Source organism: Myotis yumanensis, unplaced genomic scaffold (assembly GCF_028538775.1).
Source record: "Myotis yumanensis isolate MYYU_CA2020_CCGP unplaced genomic scaffold, mMyoYum1.0.hap1 SCAF_1, whole genome shotgun sequence".
NCBI lineage: Eukaryota > Metazoa > Chordata > Mammalia > Chiroptera > Vespertilionidae > Myotis > Myotis yumanensis.
Window position 1 is genome coordinate 166,969,633 of NW_027223752.1, and position 23,058 is coordinate 166,992,690.

Here is a 23,058-nt window from a genome sequence, read left to right on the forward strand (position 1 = left end):
GCCCTGATCTGCTAGTTTGCCTACAGTGCAGACAAATGTATTCTAGATACTGAGATAGATATTTTTTTCCTTCGGTAGAGCTTAACAGCTTAGATGTGTTTCTTAATTTAACATGTATTAAGTGTCTACTATTAAATCAAGCACTATGCTAGGAATATTTCCCCAAGAAAACAGAAACACCAAACAGAAAGGATATATGCACCCTTATGTTCATAGCAGCATAATTTACAGTAGCTAAGATTTGGAAACAGCCTAAGTGCCCATCAGCAGATGAGTGGATTAGAAAACTGTGGTACATATACACAGTGGAATACTACGCTGCTATAAAAAAGAAGGAATTCTTACCATTTGCAACAGCATGGATGGAACTGGAGAGCATTATGCTAAGTGAAATAAGCCAGTCAGAGGAAGATAACTATCACATGATCTCACTCATTTGTGGAATATAATGAATAACATAGACTGAGGAACCAAAATAGAACCAGAGTCATAGAAGCATCAAACAGACTGTGCAACCTATGAGGGAAGATGGGGGTGAGGGGGTAAGAGAGATCAACCAAAGGACTTGTATGCATGCATATGAACATAACCAATTAACACAGACAAGGGGGGGGCGGTGAGGGCATGTGCTGGGGGATGTGGGTGGCCAGGGAGAGGTCAATGGGGGGGGGGGGGAAACTTATGTAATACTTTAAACAATAAACAATTTAAATTTTAAAAAAAGAAATTAAGGAGGCAATAGTGACTGTGATGATTTATTTTATATGACGGGTTGGCGGACCATAGTTCCCAACATTATTCTGATTAAGTTGAAACTGTTTTCTAAGTTTTCAGCCTTCAAGCCTCATCCATAGTTTTTTGAAGTCTCCAAGCCTTCACAATCACATGATCTAATTCATTAAAGTAAATCTCTTTATATAACTACTAGAGGCCCAGTGCACAAAATTCATACACGGGGGTGGGGGGTCCCTTAGCCCAACCTGCACCCTCTCCAATCCAGGAGCCATCAGGGGATGTCCTACTGACGGCTTAGGCCCATTCCCTGGGGTTCTCTGCCACGGCGACAAAGCTGCCCCGCCCCGCTGTCCTCTCTCTGTCTGCAGGGCCTGGGGGCTTTGCCGCCACCACTGCCATGTGAATGGAGCTGCCATGCCCTGCTGTCCACACTCTGTCTACCGGGCCTGGGGGCTTCACCACCGCCTCGCGAAGGAAGCTGCCATGCCCTGCTGTTCGCGCTCTGTCTGTCCAGCCCTCAGGTGGATCCAGCTGTGCCATTTACCTGCCGCCTCCCTCCGCACTCCCCCGGTGGGGCTGACAGGACTGGAGACTCTGTCGGGGCTGAGGGGACTGGGTGCCACCATCTTGTGGCTATGGGCACCATCATCTTTGTGACAGAGTGACCATTAATTTGCATATTACTCTTTTATTAGATAGGATACCAATTTATGTAGCTATAGATAATCGTGTGATCCAAATTCTTAAATTAAATCTATGTACCTGCTTTATATCTATATAGATATGAATATGGATAATTGCATGTTATATTTTTTTAAAATAAATATCTTTATATGTCTCTATCTATATCTACAAGAGGCCCAGTGCATGAAATCGTGTGAAACCCAGACCCATCCTGTGCAAGCCAAGGGACCCCAGACCACAGGACCCCAGATCCACCCTGTGCAAGCTGCGGGACCCTATATCTGCCCTGCACAAACCGTGGGAGCCCAGACTTTCCCTGCATGAGCCGCAGGACCCAAGACCCACCTCTGCTGTACGAGCCACAGGCTCCTCCTTCACCGCACTGGCCCCAGCACGCAAGCCCTGCCTCTCCACACAAGCCACAAGTCTCAGCCCGCGAGAGGTGCTCCATGCACCTCCTCTTGACTGGTTGTGCATGGAAGCCCAGTGCACAAAATTCATGCACTTAGGGGGTCCCCCAGCCTGTCCTGTGCCCTCTCACAGTGTGGAAGCCCTGATATTGATAACCCCAAAGAGGTAGGCCCCACACACCCATCTGGGGCTCCTGGATGGATTGCCCCAAAGAGGTAGGCCAGTGCTGGGGGTCCCGCCTCCACAGCGTGCAGAGCTGCAGGACCCGGCTCCTCCACATGAGGTGGCAGGTACCCCGGATCCTCCCTCCATGCCATACATGCAGAGTCAAGTCCCCGCCCACCTGTGCACTCCTCGTTGCACATGAGCCCGCCATCCATGCTCTCCGGCTGTACACGCAGTCTCCTTGTACAGTGTGAGGGCGTGACAACAACCTAGGCTATTATTAGTATAGATATAGAGAAAATGATATCTATCTCTATAGGTATATTGATCTCTAGGTAGATATGTAAATGCATAGATAAACAAAAAGGTTTAGTTTAAGAAATTGGGTCACTGTGATCTACAGTCGACTATAAATATACATATATCCATATCCATCTATATCTATATCTATATATCTATAACTATATCTATCTATCATCTATATAATGTATATAGAATCCATGTCTACTACATCTATTTCTCTGGAGAACCCTAACTAACATAGTGACAATGAATGTTCCCTGACTTTAAGTACGCAATGAAAATCATTTCTGAAGGCGTAGGAATCCACTTGAACTGGGAGTGGGTTGCTGAAAGAAAAGTGTTATAGTTTTGTCTTGAAACCTTTCTGAGGCTGTAATAGGTGGAGAAAGATGTCACTGTCTTATTAAAAATAGCAGCATGTACAAGGCAAAAAGAGACTGACAGCACAGGCTTAAAGAATAATTAATAGTTGTTTTGCTGAAAAAATTTAAGGTAGGTGAGAGACAATGAGTTAAAGGTAATGAATCTTTAAGCCAGCTGAACAGCCCACACTTTCTCAACCACACACATGAGCAAGACACAGAAACTCCATTTAAATTACCCAGCCTTAGCCTGCTTGGCTCAGTGGATAGAGCATTGGCCTGCAGACTTGAGTGTCCCAGGTTTGATTCTGGTCAAGGGCACATGCCTAAGTTGTGGTTTGATCCCCAGTAGGGGGCTTTTAGGAGGCAGCCAATCAATGATTCTCTCTCATCATTTGATGTTTCTATCTCTCTCTCCATTTTTCTTTCTCTCTAAAATAAATAATATATATATATATTTTAAAATAATTACCCTAGTATAAAATATTCCCTTCTCTTTCAACCCTATTCTCAAATACCTAGAACATGCATCTCTAGCCCCTTTGTTGTTGATCATCAGTGGTGTTTCACTAATATTTAGACCCACCCTCTACCACCCTCTCCTCCCTGTGAAGCTTTTGACTTGTCTTAGCACATCAAAGAGTAATCTCATGTAGGGCTATGGGCAATCATGTACTAATTTTTAATTTCATTGCTAACATTTCATTTAGTCAGCCTTCTTTTGTGAATGCTGTTTATGTGGTAAGTCTTTTGTGATATCATTAGAGAGTGGTAAAATAATCAGTGGTCCCTATCCCCCCATGTCTTTAAGAGTATATGGTAGTGTTGTTTAAGTTGTCAGAAAAAGGGGTTAGAAAACTGTGCAAACATAATTATTAAGACTCAGCTTATTTTTCTTAAATATATATCGGAGATGATCTCTAGACTGAAATTTTTGCACTGATGGTAGAGCTAATTATATTCCAATAAGTAAAATTATATATTTCACAATGTATTAAAATCACTACAATATAGAAATCAATAGCCTGCCATAAAAGAAAAAAATGCTATTCAATAGGATTTTCATTTTAAAAACATACATTTAAGTTAGCTCTATAAGATGATATGATTTATTATAAATTAACAGTAAGAATAAGTAGATTTTAGAGGAATTCTATAAGTAATGTCACAGAATCACCCTCCTGAGCTAACTAATTAGCTTATTAAAGTATCACATCTCACTGAAAAGCAGTTTTTCTTGAAGATTGTCAGCTGCATGATTGAGTGACATGGAAATATCTCTTGGTATTTTATGGAAATGTGATCCTTGGCATTCAGTAATGAAACTGCTCTTCTGTGTTTGTAGAGGGAGAGCATTCAATTTTCATGGAAATGTCAGAAAGATTATATTGTTTTCTTTTATTTATTTTTATTGTTTTGGTCTGAGATATAGTTGAAAGCCTGCCAATGGTGTCCTTTGCAGTTGCTTCAAAAGCCATAAAACAGTTGGTACAACCTGAAATGCTAATTTATTGTGAATGCCAAAGATAGGAATCTTTTAAAGTAAAAATAATGTGAGATCAGTGAATTTCAAGTTGAAGATAAAGCATTTCAAGTTTTGAATATCTTTCTACTTATTTATAATAATTTCCCTAATCTTCCAATAAAATCATATACAGAGGGTTTACCATGTATAGAATCAATCAGCGTTCTGTAACAATTATGTAGGCTGCATGCTTGCATAAACTCAATAACTGCTTAATGAAAAAGTGAACAAAAGAAGTAATTGATTAATACACTCATTCATATTTGGAGAGTTCTCTTTTCCTAAATTGCTCTTTGAGTTACTTTCAATTATTCTAAATGTCTCTTCCATGAAATAAGTTCTTATACCTTTAGCTCAATTTTTCCTATCTCATTTTAACCAATATTATACTAGTTAGCACACTGGCAAGTTTAATTTTAATAAATATTAACCTATAGGTCTTAACATTCATTTGAATTCTCATATATCCTATTGCACAACAGGTCAGCATTACACACAGGAAGGTGGGAAAAGGAAAAAATAGAGCACTTAACGGAAAAACAAAAATTAGTAGAAATGAGCAAGTAACCTATTAAACTTCAGCTAGCTTGAAAGGAGACACATGAATTATTTATTTATTCATTCATTCATTCATTCATGCATTCATTCATATAGTCAACTGTAAATGTTTGTGATCCTACCAGATAGTAGAGTATAGAGAAAGACAATCCTATATAATAAAAGCCTAATATGCTAAGTGTCCGGTCGTTTGTTGAACCAATCAAAGCATAATTTACTAATGATATGCTAAGGCCACTCAGCAGCTCACTATGACATGCACTGACCACCAGGGGGCGACAGTCAACCAGTTGACCAGTCACTATGATGTGCACTGACCACCAGGGGGCAAAACGCTCAGACTGGTAGGTTAGCTTGCTGCTTAGGTCTGGCCGATTGGAACTGAGCAAGATGGGCTGAACATGCCCTGGAGCCCTCCTTCGGTTCCTCCCCTGCTGGCCAACCTCCTGCATCCCTCCCAGGCCCTGATGGTGCAACCATGGGGTCCCTCAGCCTGGCCTGCACCCTCTCGCAATCCAAGACCCCTTGGGAGTGTCGGAGAGCTGGTTTTGGCCCACTCCCACAGGCAAGGCCAAGGGACCCCACTGGTACACTAATTTGTGCACCGGGCCTCTGGTGATGAATAAGTACTATGGCAGGTGATAGCAAAATGTACAAGTATTAGGGTGGGTTTTTAACAGAAAGGTTGCATAACACAGTTTGTTGGTTTAGAAAAGCCTGTGTCAAGGGCATGATGCCTGAAAATGTGCTAACCAGAGGAATATTAACAAAGGGGTATGATGGAGATTGTTAATTGTGCTCAACCTCTATTCCCCTTTTTCACATTTAATAATGAATTTCCTGATACTGCATCACCATTAGCAGGACATATGACTACCCAGATAAACAATAGGATTCCCAGCTGGAGGTTTGTTCACATGACTACCAGGTTCTCGTTACAATATGGTAGTTCTATTTTTAATTTATTTTTAAATATATTTTATTGATTTTAGAGAGGAAGGGAGAGGGAGAGAGAGATAGAAACATCAATGATGAGAGAAAATCATTGATTGGCTTCCTCCTGCATGCTCCTCACTGGGGATCGAGCCCACAACCCAGGCATGTGCCCTTGGTTGGAATCAAACCTGGGACCCGCAGGAGGGAGGGGAGTAAGAGATCAACCGAAGGACTTGTATGCATGCATATAAGCATAACTAATGGACATAAGACACTGGGGGGTAAGGGAGGGTAGGGGTTTGCCAAGGGGGGGGGGGGGGAAGGATACTTATGTAATACCCTTTGTAATACTTTAAGCGAAAAAAAAAAATAAATAAACTGATGAACAAAAAAAAAAAAACAAAAAAAAAAAACCTGGGACCCTTTAGTCCGCAGGCTGGTGCTCTATCCATTAAGCCAAACCAGCTAGGGTGTATTTTTAATTTTTTTGAGAAACTGCTATGCTGTTTTCCAAGGTGGTTGTACCTATTTACATTCCCACATACAGTGAAAGAGGGTTCCCTTTTCTCCACAACCTTGCCAAGTCTTTACATCTGTATTTTGATGATAGGTATTAGGTGATATCTCATTCTGGTTTTTATTTAAACTTTCTTGATGATTCTTGAAGGTGAGCATTTTTGTTTTCATTTGGCTGTTGGCCATCTGCATGTCTTTTTTGGAAAAATGTCTACTCAGATATTCTGTCCAATTTTAATCAATGTACTTGTTTTTGTTCCATTTAGTTTTGTGAGTTTTACTTATTTCAGAATTTAAAAAAATGGAATCATGCAATGTGTTGTTTTTAATTTGCTTTTTATCACTGAGCATGCTATTTTTAAATTCATGCATGCTGTTGAGTGTATGTGAAAGCTACTTCTTTTTATTTTTGAGAATTGTTCCATTTTATGAATATAGTACAAGACATAGTACAATGTACTTATCAATTAAACTGATGGAAATTTCAGTGGTTTCCTGTTTGGAGGTAGTATGAATAAAGCTTAGAGCAGTGCTGGTGTTTGTTCTGTAAGGGCATAGTTTTCTATTTTTCTTGTGAAATTACCTTTATGACCCTTCACAGCTAACCACTTATTTTTTTTACCATCTCTTAAGCAACATCTAGGCATATACAAAAATTAGCATTGCACTTCATGTAGATGAACATGAGAGAAAAATTTTAATATAAGGGTCTGGGTAACAAATATTTTAGTACTTTTGTGTTTAATACCCAAAACCAGCCACAGAAAATACATAAACAAATGAGTGTGGCTGTATTCCAATAAAAACTTTACAAACAGAAATTTGGCTCCATTTAGCTTAGCCCATGAGCTATATATAGTGTTCTGGCCTCCCTCCTGATCTGTGCATGTACACTAATAAAATTAAAAAAAAATAAGAAATTATATAAAACTAGAGGCCCCGTGCACAAAAATTTGTGCACTGGGCGGGGCGGGGGGGGGGGGCCCTCAGCCAGGCCTATGCCCTCTCGCAGTCTGGGACCCCTCGGGAGATAATGACCTGCTGGCTTAGGCCTGCTCTCAGGTGGCAGAAGGCAGGCCCAATCCCTAGGTGCAGCCCCGGGTTGGGCTCAGAACATGGCTGATTGGGGAGTTGGGGCGCCGCACCCTGTCACGCACAGAGCAGGGTCGATCAGGGGGTGGGGAGCTCCCCCCTGTCATGCACAGAGCAGGGCCCATCAGGGGGTTGGGGAGCTACCCCCGTCACACACAGAGCAGGGCCCATCAGGAGGTTGGGGAACTCCCCCCTGTCACTCACAGAGTAGGGCGGATAGGGGACTTGGGGCACCACCCCCTGTCACACACAGAACAGGGCAGATCAGGGGGTTGGGGTCCGCACCCTGTCACACTCAGGGCAGGGCCGATGGGGAGGTTATGGCTCTACCCCGTCACACACAGAGCAGGGCCCGTGGGGGAGGAAGGTTTGGGGCACCGTACCCTGTCACACACAGAGCAGGGCTGATCAGGGGGTTGGGGTGCTGCACCCTGTCACACATAGAGCCGCAGGGTGATCAGGGGGTTGGGGAGCTCCCCCCTATCAGGCACAGAGCAGAGCAGATCAGGGGGTTGGGGCGCCTTCCCCTGTCACCAACAGAGCAGGGCGGATAAGGAGGTTGTGGCCCTGCCCCCTGTCACACACAGACCCACAGGGCGATCAGGGGGTTTGGGCGCTGCCCCCTGTCATGTTGATCCTGGTGCCGGGAGGCCTCGCGGCTCTGCTGATCCCGGTGCTGGGAGGCATATTACCCATTTACTATATAGGATAGAGGCCTGGTGCACAGGTGGGGGCCGGCAGGTTTGCCCTGAAGGGTGTCCTGGATCAGGGTGGGGGTCCCCACTGGGGTGCCTGGCCAGTCTGGGTGAGGGGCTGAGGCCCGTTTTCAGGCTGGTGGGTGACTGAAGCTCCCAACTGCTTCTTTTTTTTTTTTTTTTTTTTTTTTATTCTGGGCCAGCTTTAGCTCTGAGGCTTGGCTCTAGCTCTTAGGCCTCGGCTGCTGAAAGCAGGTATCTGGTTTGTTTGAGTTCTATAATTGAAACAATGTTGCGGTCCCGCTGGCTGAAGCCCGGCTACCGGAAAGCAGGTTTCTGGGGTTTTGTTTAGCTTCTATATTTGTAACAATGTTTCAAACTGTAAGCTCAGAAGCAGGCAGCAGCAGGCGGGGAACGTTGGAGTCCTCCGTCACTGAAGCAAGGAAGTCTCATGTTTGCTTCAAGCTGCCTGGCTGCCAGCCGCCATCTTGGCTGGCAGTTAATTTGCATATCGCCCTGATTAGCCAATGGGAAGGGTAGCGGTGTGACACCAATTTGCATGTTTCTCTTTTATTAGTGTAGATTGTAAAATATTCCTTGATTGTAAATACTGAATTATTTTATAAGTATTCATAGAAACATGAATTGGACAATAAAGAGATACGAGCTAATAAACACTTGACACTATTGGAAAATTATATCCATAAGCACACATCTATTATATTCATGCTAAATGAGAAAATAGGTTTAACAAGTAAGAGCATTTGCCTAACTTCTAACCCAACTATTCCTGCTGCCCAAATCCTCCTTGCACACTGGAATGGTGTCTATTTCTGATTTTGATGAGGGCACAGCTCACAAACTTTTATGACAGTAAAACACAGTCCCCCTAGTCTTAAGGACATGGGCATGAGATGTGGAGAAGTACTGCCTGGGGTCTGAATATTGTCTCAAGGATAAGTATTTATAGTTACAAAGATGTCCTGTGCTGACGCTGTCCATCATGGCCCAGTGATAGAGACAAGCAATTAATAAATTCATTGTTTGTTATATACAGAGTTTTCTATGATGGAGGTCAAGGTAGTGCATTTCTGTTGCCCCAGTTTAAGGGTAGTACTTACAGAAAAAACATCCTTATAAAAACATAAACTAGACCATTGTTGCTTGTTGTTTAATAACTTCCAGTAGATTTCCATTGCATCTAAAATAAAATCCATATTCTTTCCTATGGCTCCCCATGTATTAGAGCTTGTTTATTGTTGCAAATTCTGATTTCACTGTCCCCCAGCAAGTTACAACCTGCTGGCCTTCCTTCCTATTTTCATGAGGAAAGGGAGGGGGGAAAATCAAAGCTTCCCAAGGAGAAATATTTCTGACCCTTTCATTTAGATATTCTAGGACACAGAACAGTGCCTGGTAGATAACAGGTGATCAATAAGTATTTTTAAATAAGGGAGTGAGAACATTTTATATAGGCAAAGGAAGGAGGAATGCTTTCCATGTGGACGGAATGGTTTGAGCACATTCTTAGTGGTGCTAAATTTCTATTTTGTTTTGAGGAATGACTAGCAAAAATACAATAATGAGACTTAAAAGGAGGAGATTATGTTATATAATAAGGTAGTTAGAAATGATTTCATGAAAAAGATGGAAAAAATCCTATGATATTAACAGGAGTGTTTATGCTTTAGAATTGTATAATGCTTTGCAGTTTCCAAGCACTTTCACATATGCAATCTCGTTTATACAAGGTCTCCGTTTTTCGAACTTAATTGAGGCTAGGGATGCATGAAAGCTTAATTAGAGACAGAAGGATAACACTTTCTTTTTCCAATGATCCATATGTGTCTGGTGAAAGAACAAAAAGAAGTTTTGTTTTGTTCTTTTTAAGACTCACCCCAAAACTTGCAATTTTATTCATTTCTGAAAATGGAAAATGACTATAGCTGCCAACTCAACAGTCTTCTCAAGTAAGAAGTTGAGTAAGAAGCCAAATGTCTTGTCTGTGAGAAAAAACTTATGTATCGGTAGTTAGCCATCTGAATGCCACCTCCGGATAAGAAGGAAATGAACATGTGTTCATTTGATCTAACACTTGAAAATGTAATCTCTCACATTGCGCTCCCAAGACTCATTAGCTTGTGTTTCAAGAGCACTGCTGAGCACCAGGGCTCATGCCCATTTCACAATTAAATACATATGAGCACACTTAAAAGTGAATTAAAAACAATTACTCAGTCCATATATATAACTAGAATTTTCTTAGTAGCATTTGTTCAGTAGTCTTCAACTAGCCAGGAAATTACTTAAAAAGAGCCAGGCACAGTTTGCAAAATGATTTTTACTACTTTTAGGACAAACTAATAAAAGAAAATAAGAATTTCATTAGTTATATGGAAATTTACTTAATTAGCATAGGCTCAAAATATTAATTTAGCATGTCCATTTTACTTAACAATGTATTTACCTAAATCAAGCTTACAAATTCCTCCCTCCTAGCCCTTGGGTAAATTTCATCCAACATTAATGGAGAAAAAAATAGATTATACTGAATTTGTAAAAGTAATGTTTTTGTTGCCTATAATATTACATAAGTTCTTCTCTGTTGTTTTGAGACTTTCTTCAGTCCTTTCTCACATCATCACTGACTTTTACTGTTTGTTTTAGGAATCATGGTTTTAACTGGACATATTTTTTGGAATTCCTGAGGTCACCTCACAATAGTGACTTAAAATCCTATAATCATAAAGCTATAAAGACCTGCAATGGCCATGTTTAGAAACTAGGTTAAAGAGTATTCATTTCTGCATTTTCAATAAAATTTTTCTTTCTTATACAAATGGTCCATAAATGTGTCTTCCTATAAATTATAGCATTTTCTGCTGCACTTTACACATGATGCTTTATTTTTTACTAGAGGCCCAATGCATGAAATTTGTGCAGGGTGGGTTCCCTCAGCCCAGCTTGCACTCTCTCCAATCTGGGACATCTTTCTCACAATCTGGGACTACTGTCTTCTAACTGCTCATCTGCCTGCCTGCCTGACCACCCCTAACCACTCTGCCTGCCTGATCTCCCCTAACTGCCTTTGCCTGCCTGCCTGACCGCGCCTAACCGCTCTCCCCTGCCAGCCTGATCACCCCTAACCACCTCTGCCTCGGCCCCTGCCACCGTGGCTTTGTCCAGAAGGATATCCAGAAGATGTCCAGTCTATCTGGTCTAATTAGCATATTACCCTTTTATTAGTATAGATTATCTGTATCTGGGCACTTCCTTACACATGCATAAATATACAAAATATAAGATGCTGATTATTGACAGGTTTTCCATACTCTGTATTAAAATAATATTTCATCCTATATAATAAAAGGGTAATATGCAAATTGACCCTAATGGTGGAACAACCAGGAATGACCAGTCTCTATGACACGCACTGACCACCAAGGGGCAAATGCTCAGTGCAGGAGCTGCCCCTTGGTGGTTAGTGCGCTCCCACAGGGGGAGCTCTGCTCATCCACAAACTGAGCTGAAGGCTGTGAGCGCAGCGGCCATGCTAAGGATGTCTGGCTGTGACTTAGGCGGGCTTAAGCCACATCGAACATCACCTGAGGGCTCTCAGGCTGCCAGAGGGATGATGTCCAACTGCCAGCTTAGGCCTGAGGGTTTCTGGCTGCGAGTGGGTACAGGCCAGGTGGAGGGACTCCCCCCTGGAGTGCATGCATTTTTGTACACAGGGCCTCTAGTATTAAATAAATGACTATAATAATGTGTAGCTACTATTGGTTTTCATGTTTAATTCTAACTCCTGAGAAATAAGGGGTTACATTAGTCTTATTTCACCATGGTTTTCTCATACTTTCCACAAATCTTGGATTATATAAAACTATTGAGCTAAAAATCTTGAAAATTTATTTTATTCCTGGCAGTAATCTGCATTTTTGGCCACCATTAACTCAATCTTCAGAGAATCCTTTTCTCTGAGGTAAGACATTCTTATTTTATAGATGAAAAAAGAAATGAAGGGGAAAATAATTTGTTCAATACTTCACAGTACAAAGTGGCAAATTCAGGAGACATGTGCCATTCATAAATATTTTAATGGACAAATAAATTGTGAAAAGCTACATAAAATATGAAGATACTTAGCTAATTTTGAAATATATATATATATATATATTTATATATATAATATATGTGTGTTTATAAAATAAAATATTCTATATATATGTAACCCTGGAAACTGGAGACATAAATTAATGGGTTACTTAGGATGGCAGTTTACTTTCAATAGAATATTGGTATTTTCTATTTAATTTTCATGGAAGGATTTTATCTTCAACTCATAATCAAAATAAATAAATTTAAACAGTATATCTGTTCATAAGAAAATAAATTATTTGATCTCTGTATAAGAATCAGACTATCACAGAGAAACAAGTTGGTATCAACTTGCAAACCAGGATCATAATTGTAAACTTTTCCTGGAGAGACTGGTTTATGTGAAGTCATTGTGAACTCATTGTGAGCTCAAAGGTGACTATCACATCTAAAATGTCTTCTATATTGTATTACATATTATATCCCCCTAACTTATTTATTTTATAACTGGAAATTTAGTTTATACTTCTTAAAAATGTCAGCATAGGAAATAGAGTCTATAATATTATAATAACCTTGTGTGGTGACAGTAGGTAACTAGACATTTTATAGGGATTATTTTGTAATATATAAATATTAAATCACTATGGTGTACACAGAAACAAATAGGACATTATATGCCAATTATACTTGAATTAAAATACAAGTTCTTCTATTGCTCTAACATAGTTAACATTTGGCAAGCCTGTTTTATTCTTGTTTTATTTTAGACAGGCTAAGTTCTACTTTAATTTTAAGATTCCATTCCAAGGTGTGCAGAACAAAAAGAAGCAATTAGGAATTTGTACTGAAGCTTTAAAATATTACAGCTGTTTCTGCACAGTACCGTTATACACCGACTCCTTCCTAACACAGGAGCAAATAGCTGTTTTCCTTTTTAGGCCTCTTGTTCCTCACGTCCATTCTGACATTAAGTATAGAATGAAGTATAGAAACTAGAGTTCAATGAAATTGAATATTTTGTTCACTGCCAATATCTCTTTAGGTCAAGTTTGGATAACTGATGTCTTCCCCATCATATTTCACAATGTTTGTGTAATTTTCATAGTAACTATTAATTTTAACAATTCATTGTTGCATAATTGTATGTGAGAATTTTTAAATGTTCCATTGCTTTAACTGGAGACCACTTTGATTTATTCCAGCTTAATCACAGAAAAAAAAGAATAAAGAGGGGAAATACCATAGTAATATTTACTTAAATGTCTCATGTGTATTGTGCAGGGATGAGCACTATATATATCTCCTGCAGCTGCCACTGTGTACACAGGCAATCACTTTAGATCTTGGACGAGACATTTGTTTGGAAGTGCTCTGTGCAGGAAGCTGGGGAGGAGAGGGGAGGGACGATTGGCCTTTTGTTTTGCTTTGTTCCCAGTCTGGTTCAAGTCTCAAGCAATTCCTCTGCTAATCAGCTCCAATGAGTTCACAAACCAGTACTGTCAACAGAAAAACCATCAGCCTTGTAAACAAGCGTGAGCTCCTGAGCACTTTCACTGCCTCTTACCTTCTGCTGTCAGGGGAGAGAACCAACTCCACTCAGAGATGCAGTATCAGCTACTTTCCTTTGAGGAGCGGATGGTGTTGATAGGGCTGCTCACAATGGCTGGGTATCACTTCCAATTAAAAGCACAGTTTTTTCTATCTGTTATACAATTTTTAACTATGCCTTCTCTATTATGTTGCAGGCATGAAGCTGAACAGCAATTACAATCCGTTTGTTCTCACCACATGTTAAATTGTTCTAGGTGTGGAATCCCATGCCTTGTGGAAAATGGACTTAACTACCCATTATATTCAAGGTTTCAGCTTTCCCATATATGTGATTTTTTTCCCAGTTAACTGAGGCTTATTCATCAAATACAATTTTAAATCAACTGTCATTTAATTAAAATCATTCTAAAGTGCTATAACCCTCCTTGAAGTTTAAAATAAAATATAAAAATCTGTTTTCAAATGAATTTAATTCATGAACTTTAACAAAAAGAGTTTGTGTTTCTAATTAGAAATATAATGCTCTTAATGGCTATACAGAAGTACATGCTATTGTTTTTATCAGTTCTTAATGTCTCTAGATTGGTATACCATTTTAATTAATTTGCATTTTTCTCAGTTTATCAAAGTAAAATAGACACATGATGAACTGCATATATTTAAAGAGAAAACTTTGAAGTGTTGACATAGGTATACACCTGTGAAATCATCATCACAATTGCAAAGTGAAATGTCATTACTCAAAGGAGTTTTCTCGTGCCTTTCCAACTCCCCAGACTACCACCAGGCCCAGGTAACCAATGATCAACTTTATGCCACTACAGATGAGTTTACTTTTCCATATAAATAGAACCAAGTGGTATACTTAACTTTTAATTTGGTGTCTTCACTCAGCCTAATTATTTCGAGATGCATCCATGTCCTACTGCATATTCATTTTAATTTAATCACTGAAAAATATTCCATTGTATGGATATGCTGGAGTTTATTTATCCATTCACCAGACAATAGATATTTAGGTTGTTTCCAGTTTGACTTTTTACAAATAAAGCTCCTATAATCACCTTTATATGTCCTTGTGAATATATGCTTTCATTTCATTTCTATATGTCATACGTGAATATATGCTTTCATTTCTCTTAGTACATGGAAGTTGGAATGGCTGGATCCCATAGTAAGTATCCTATCTAATAATAGACAAACATGGTAATTAACTGTGCTGGGGTCCAATCCCAGTGGGTCCAGGGGTCCCCAAAGGTGTGGACGGAGTCAGCGAAGAAGGAATGACACAGAGAGAGCCTTCAGTTGATCAGCAGCCTAGTCAGGACCTCTAGCCAGGATCTCCAGCCAAAGTTCTGGTCGGGATCTCCAGCCAAGTTCTGGTTAGGATCTGATCAGGATCTGATGTTTATTGTCTTGTTACATCTGTATTTATACCAGTCGATTTTAATCCTGTCCATTTCTATTGCAAAGGTTAGGGCGTTTCTTATCTCCATTCCAGGGAGTAAAGATTAAGTAGCTTAAGCGTGATTGTTCTAGTTAAAGTGATTAACTACCCGCCTGGCACTTAGTTAAGGGGTTTTATTCCCTCCCTAACTTCAGGGGAAAATCCCTACCTGGGGAAACAACCTTTCTCGGAGAGGGGACCTTGGTTAAAACACATAGCGCCAAGAAGGGGTGCAAACATATGAAGAAGAGTATCCCATATACTATCATCCACAGAATTGTGCTTGTCAGATGCTGCATGGACTTTTAGTGTGCATTTTTATCTCCTCTGGTTTCGAAGAGGCAGCTTTACCTCCACTTGCCACTGGAATTCTCTTTCTCTCTTTTTTTTCTTTAAATACATATTTTATTGTTTTTTTGTGGTTTTTTTTTACAGAGAGGAAGGGAGAGAGATAGTCAGAAACATCCATGAGAGAGAAACATTGATCGGCTGCTTCCTGCACATCTCCCACCGGGGATGTGCCCGCAACCAAGGCACATGCCCTTGACCGGAATCGAACCCGTGATCCTTCAGTCCGCCGCCCAACCCTCTATCCACTGAGCCAAACCGGTTTCGGCTGAAATTCTCCTTTTGAGAACTGTTTTGTCCACCTCCTCCAGTTGCTTCTTCTCTTCTGGGCAGCCAACTCTTCTGCATGCTTTGCACGGTATTCTTTCAGTGACACTTTAGCTGAGGGCACACTCTTGCTTGTTCTGCTTCTGGGAAATAAATGCATTTGGACTATCCTGCTTCAAGGAATGATCAGCTCCTGTAAAGGCTACAATCTCACTAGTCTGATGACCCCGAGCAGGTTCTAGTTTAAAAGAAGGTTGGGAGGACAGCCAGCGCTCGCACTGCAATATGGCCACACTGCTTATGTTGCTGGATGACTCTTCAGTGGTTGGAAGGGAAGGCACTGAACTTGTGGTAGACGAGGTTGGCGTGCTTATTAAACCTGCAGTAGTTGTGTCTGAAGCGCTTTGGGAAATCACATTGAGGACTGTCTGCTCTGAAGGGTTTGCCTCTGCCCCTCGGTGTGCTGCTTTTGTTTTCGCGGCAGCCGGGCATGCCCTCCAATTCCGAGTACCTGTGAGCCTCTTGATGGTTTCCTCCAGAATCCGTAGAAATTCATGTGTCAGTTCATCTAAAAGTCCCAAGGTCACAGTGGCGTCAACATACTCCCACCAGTGTTTCCCCTCAGATGAGACTGGGATCTCCCAGTTGGACCACTTGCAAGCCAGATGAATGCAGACACAGGCCACTACTGGAGGTGTGTACTGCAGGCTAAATGTGGTCAAATGCAGGCTGTTGGTTGCCGTGAGGTAAGAAGCCTGTGCTAAGTCCTTGCTTGCTCCAACAAGTTGCATGCACTTTAGCACATGTATATGTGGATGATCAATTGTCAGTTCAGAACCTAAAGTCTGCAGAAGTAAGCTTTCTAATGTCAGCAGATCTTCAACTTGTTGAAGGTAAGCCTCACTCCTGGTATCAGGAAGTGACTCCTGGGGATGGAGACAAGCATGTGCTACCTTGATGACGTGCTCCGATTTTTGGGGCTGGTCCTCTACTTTAGCTGCTAGAAATAAGGACGCTGGAGCTACAGTATATCCATGGAACTGTGTGAAGGAGTGGGCCATGTAGAATCGATGCATGTATACTATAGCAGTGTTGATAGTCAATTGTGAGACATAAAGACGTTGCCCCATGTCCTGGAGCAGATTGGCCACTTGCTGGCGACAAGCAAGTTCTTTATCTGGGTCCAGCCCAAAGTAACGAGATGGGCTATTTTCCAGCTCTTCCCGAGTAAAATACCACTGTTTGTCGTTCTCTCTCTCTTCCTCCATAGTGCTCCAACCAGAAGGCAGCAGGCGAAGTCTGCAAGTGCTTCCCAGCGTCACTTAATCGGCAACACACGTCCGGGCGCCGTATGTTGGGGTCTAGCCCCAGCAGGTGCAGGGGTTCCCGAAGGTCTGGGCGGAGGTATCGGGCGAAGAAGGAACGAATGACACGGAGACAGCGTTCAGTTGATCAGCAGCCTAGCCAGGTTCTCTAGCCAGGATCTCCAACCAGGTTCCGTCCAGGATCTCCAGCCAAGGTCTGTGTTCTATAGTCTTGTTACATCTGTATTTATACCAGTCGATGTTAATCCTATCAATTTCTAGTCCAAAGGTTAGGGCGTTTCCTATCTCCATTCCAGGGAGTAAAGATTAAGTAGCTTAAGCGTGATTGTTCTAGTTAAAGTGATTAACTACCCGCCTGGCACTTAGTTAAGGGGTTTTATTCCCTCCCTAACTTCAGGGGAAAATCCCTACCTGGGGAAACAACCTTTCTCAGAGAGGGGACCTTGGTTAAAACACATGGCACTAAGGAGAGCAAACATATTAAGAACAATATGCTATATATATGCCAGGTTCCTTGAAACATATGCTGTGCAGATGTTTTTTTCCTGCAGCGACTGTGTCAAGCAGCAAGGATGGACCGGCTTCCGGCAATAAGGGTCAAGCAAGGCAGGAGGCGCTGTGTTCAGCTCAAAAGCCCCAAATAATCATCCATCAAAGAGCCGATAGCAAAAATGTCCTACTTATCCACACGGGTCCCCACAATCTTCAAGCGGATCTCATCGTCCTGCTGAATCACAATGTCCTCATCCACTGTCTTGTAACACGGTGGGTTGGTGTTAGGATCAAACTCCATCTCGGACGGGATGGAATGTCGGGAGATGAAGCAGGACATGGGTCCGATTTCTGTGAAGAGTCCAACCTTGTTGACCTGAGTGACGACAGCATCCACAACTTACCCTTTAAAGGGCCGGAAAACAATGGCCTTGTACTTAACTGGGTAAAGGACAAAGCCCTTGCCTGGCTGGATCACACCAGCCCCCATATTGTCGATGGTGGTGACAGCAATGACAAAGCCATACTTGCCGGTGCAGGTGCTCTCCACCTCGGTGAAGAGCTTCTGCTTCACCGTGTTGAGCAGGTTGGGGTCGAAGTAGTGCAGGTACAGCAGGATCTCGTGCTCCAAGGAGATGTGGTAGTACATCTTCCTCCAGGAGTCAGGGAAGCAGCCCCGTCCACACCTTCCAGGGCTAAGGCGCAGGCACTACCGGAAATACACGCAAGCCACCCCAACACCACTTCCAGACCTCCCGGACCGATTGGACCTGCTGTGGTGGGCGGGGAAACCCACGAGGCCCCGCCCCCTCCCGCCCACAAGCGACCCAACCTGCGGGCTCTCTTAAATTCGGTGCCCAGAATAGCAGCTCAATAAGGAATTCCTTTTGTTTTCTTTTTCTTTTGTTTTCTTTTCTTGAATAATGCTGAGGTCCAACCCCAGCAGGTCCAGGGATCCCCAAAGGTGTGGAAGGAGTAGGCGAAGAAGGAATGACACAGAGAGAGCCTTCAGTTGATCAGCAGCCTAGTCAGGACCTCTAGCCAGGATCTCCAGCCAAGTTCTGGTTAGGATCTGATCAGGATCTGATGTTTATTGTCTTGTTACATCTGTATTTATACCAGTCGATTTTAATCCTGTCAATTTCTATTGCAAAGGTTAGGGCGTTTCTTATCTCCATTCCAGGGAGTAAAGATTAAGTAGCTTAAGCGTGATTGTTCTAGTTAAAGTGATTAACTACCCGCCTGGCACTTAGTTAAGGGGTTTTATTCCCTCCCTAACTTCAGGGGAAAATCCCTACCTGGGGAAACAACCTTTCTCAGAGAGGGGACCTTGGTTAAAACACATAGCACCAAGAAGGGGTGCAAACATATGAAGAACAGTATCCCATAAACTATCATCCACAGAATTGTGCTTGTCAGATGCTGCATGGACTTTTAGTGTGCATTTTTATCTCCTCTGGTTTCGAAGAGGCAGCTCTATCTCCACTTGCCACTGGAATTCTTTCTCTTTTTTTTCTTTAAATACATATTTTATTGATTTTTTTTTTTTTTTTTTTTTTTTAGAGAGAGGAAGGGAGAGAGATAGTCAGAAACATCCATGAGAGAGAAACATTGATCGGCTGCCTCCTGCACATCTCCCACCGGGATGTGCCCGCAACCAAGGCACATGCCCTTGACCGGAATCGAACCCGTGACCCTTCAGTCCGCCACCCGACCCTCTATCCACTGAGCCAAACCGGTTTCGGCTGGAATTCTCGTTTTGAGAACTGTTTTGTCCATCTTCTCCAGTTGCCTCTTCTGGGCAGCCAACTCTTCTGCATGCTTTGCACGGTATTCTTTCAGTGACACTTTAGCTGAGGGCACACTCTTGCTTGTTCTGCTTCTGGGAAATAAATGCATTTGGACTATCCTGCTTCAAGGAATGATCAGCTCCTGTAAGGGCGAAGGAGGTATCGGGCAAAGAAGGAACGAATGACACCCAGACAGCGTTCAGTTGATCAGCAGCCTAGCCAGTGCTTTTCATTTTTCAAAGTGCTTTTGGTCATTGTAGGTCTGTTGAACAATCAGACATTGAGATGCTCAATTAGGATAACAAGCTAAGTTGAAAGTAACAAGCCTTTATTCACTTATTGCAATAGAGGAAGCAAGAGGCAGGGGTGCCATCTCACCATGTTCCATCTTCCGCCACAGTGTTGCATGAGATGAGGATAAAGCATGTGTGGTGTAGATGGAGGGTTGTCTTGCTACCAAGGAGTTTGTTGAAGAGCAGGAATCAACACTGTACATTTTGTAAAGTAACTCACCCATAAACATTTTATTTACTTACTACATTTTATTTTAATGGGCACTTTCAAAAAGTTAATGCTGTCATTGGTAATTTTAAAACTGGTAAGTTCAGGGAGATGATACAAAAGAAAATACTTAAAGCTTGATATGTCTGTCAACACCCCTCAAAGTGTCTCTGCAATGACCTGTGGAAGTCACAGATGACTTTCGGTGAAAATATAACACAACATATCATATATGTGCAAGGGCAGGTACACTGATGCTTTTGTGGGGATGTGCTATGGTTATTGCAATCTCTGAAATTTAAGGACCTAAGAATATGGTATAGATGTTAGAAGTAATCAAACTAAACCAATTGAGGAAGATAAAGATTCTTTTTCATTTTCATGTTGCCATGAATGATATATTTCTTTGGGGTACCACAGATCAATTTGACATTTCCTGAAGATTTTTCTGTATTCTACTTAATTTAGAGGGTGGGTACTAAAATTATTTTGATTTCATCTTCATTGTGTTTTGGCTCCAATGTTTTAAATTTTAATTAGAATTTAAGTTGAACTTAATCTACTGAAGATTTTTCCAAATTTCTACTGCTGTTGTTAAGACAACTATTATGAACTTTTTCATTTGTCACATTTATTTTTAATTCAGTTAGAACATACAAAATTCTCAATAAATGTTTTGATTATATTTGTTAATTTAAGGCATTTATTTTAGAAGGAGAAGCTCTAAGTTAATGTACAGTGAATCATAAGCACTCCTACTTTATTTGAGAGGCACAAGTCAATAATAGGGCCTGAAATGATGAATTTTAGATGCCATTTCCATATTAGCCCTTTTATTCTTTACTTGAATAAATGTAATTTGAAAATAAATATGTCTCTAAGGAAAATGGAAGAACTACTATTGAACTTTCCTTTATCAGTTCACAAGCTTCTCAAGGTATTGTTCTTTAATATATTAAGAAGGGATATTAGTTTGTTCAAAAATATTTCTTGACAGATCTGTTGGAAATTGATTAGTTTCCTTCTTTATGTAAAGCATTTGGCAAAATTGACTAGGTTTCTTATCAAGATTTAGAGTCAGGTTTTAAGCTGAAAAGATTTGAGGGTTTACCTAGTCCAATCTCTTCATTTCACAGGTGACTAAGTTAAAGGAATTCAAAATTGAATGATTAATTGGTAGCAGTTTGTTGTAATGCTTAGAACATTGTGTTTGGCAATAGAAACCCAGGGTGTAGTAACATAATCTTTTGTGAACTTGGTTTTTCTCACATATACTAGTGAATAAGAAGGTGGGAACTTTTTGCATTCATATATCTTTTGGCTTTAAAACCTATTAGACTTGAGAGCAAACACCTTATTACATTTTGTGGTTTTCAGTGAATTTTCATATATGGGAATTAGAACCCCTTTGTATAATTGTGAGCTAACCTATTATTTCATAAATTCAACAGGCATTTAATAGGTACTTAACAATGAAAGGCATTATGTGAGATACTAAGAACAATGTATTGCACTTTAAAATCATATCAAATCATTTTTATCATATCATTGATATTCTTTTTTTTAATTTAGCAGCAGGACCTCCTTTTATTCTCTTGACAATTTATATAATGCCTGATTTTATATATATATGTATCTTAAAATATGAGGTTACTTTTCTGAGTTAACTATGGGATTCTTGACCAACTCTCCTGTTGTTCCTACAGATATCTTTGATTCATTTCTGAGAATCCTAAAGGTTATTAGAATACATATAGTTTGAAAACCAGTGTCAGAAGTTCTATTCATTGGTTTTATGAAGAAGAAATCTATGGCCCAAATCACAGATTCTACCACAGAAAAAGAGCAAGGACAAAATCCTTGTTCTCGTCATTGATTTCTAATCCTATACATAGAATATTAAATTATATCACTCTCTGATTACTTTATTATCTCAAAGTTTTTGACAATGGGACCAATTTTTGCATGTTATTGAAATAGTTGACTGTAGTTCTTGTGGTATTTTTTTTTCAAAATCATGAAAGAATCTAGGTGAGTTAAATTTTATTTATAAAATAGACTTTCATAATATGCATTTGCTGTGCAATCTCTGCTTTGGTCTTAAACCTAAAAGATAAATAATTCCTTTCAAAATAGTCATATCCAGCCCATTGCATATCTTTGCATATAGAGTTGAAAAGGTAACACATAGTGAATTTTAATGCAAATAATTTTCAACTGATTCCACTTTTATTGATAATGCAGCCACTTATCCTTGGGACACGTTCAGGACTAAAGTAATTCAATTCTATCATTGGAACAGAAGCCTTGCCACATGGCTTCTACACACTCTTCCCATTACACATTTTCCTCCCAAATAATATTCTAATGGCCCATATACTATACAGAGAAGAGAGCCTCTATAATAGTTATTGAGAGATGCTTATTCTCAATTTATACCGAACATTTTAAATTTGAAAGTAACCAAGCAATTTAAATTTTCATGAGACTCATGTGTAACTGAGTTCAGAAATAGCTGAGAAAAATGTACATTATAAGTAACCGCCTCCAACATGCATTTATCTTCCCCTCTGAGGCAAAGCAGAAAGTTCAGGAAAGAAGTATTTTCTTAAGAAATAAAAATATTGTAACTATTAAGTTTTTTTTCTTTTTTAAACCACAAAGCAAAACAAAATAACACCCATTTTTAAAATATAAAGTATAATATACGTGCAGAAAATTGAATAAAATGTAACATTACCACTCAGTGAATGGTCACAAAGAAAATATTTGTGGAACCACCATCAAGATCAAGACTTAGAAGTTTCCAGTATCTTTCAAAGCTTCCCTGTTTCATCCTTTCTAAATACAGAAAAGTAACCAACACATTTTTATGACTTTTATGGTAGTGCTGTCATTGCTTCCCCACAACCCCAAGCTTTTAGTTTGACACCATAAACCTGCATCTCTTCACATTACAGTTTAGTACAGTGTATAGTGTGTTATATAGTTTGGAGGATTCACAACCCTTAGACATTGCTGGTGGGAATGCAAAACAATGCAGCCGTTTTGGAAAAGTTCAATAATTCCTTTATCATATGACTCAGCAATTCTACTCTTAGGTAATATACCTGAGAGAAGTAAAAATGTATGTCCACACAAATGTTTATAGCATTATTATTTGTAATGGCCCCAAAGTAGAAACAACCAGAGATGTATTACTTGATGATGAATAAACACAATTTGCTCTAACCCTACAATAGAATATTGTTCAC

General features: G+C 40.4%; 2 pseudogenes; both read right to left on the bottom strand.

The window, feature by feature from the left end:
* Nucleotides 1–15,670: 15,670 nt before the first annotated feature.
* LOC139021517 (cyclin-T1 pseudogene) lies at nt 15,671–16,964 on the bottom strand (annotated as a pseudogene).
* Nucleotides 16,965–17,643: 679 nt separating this feature from the next.
* On the bottom strand, nt 17,644–18,162 carry LOC139006434 (DNA-directed RNA polymerase II subunit RPB7 pseudogene; annotated as a pseudogene).
* Nucleotides 18,163–23,058: the final 4,896 nt, after the last annotated feature.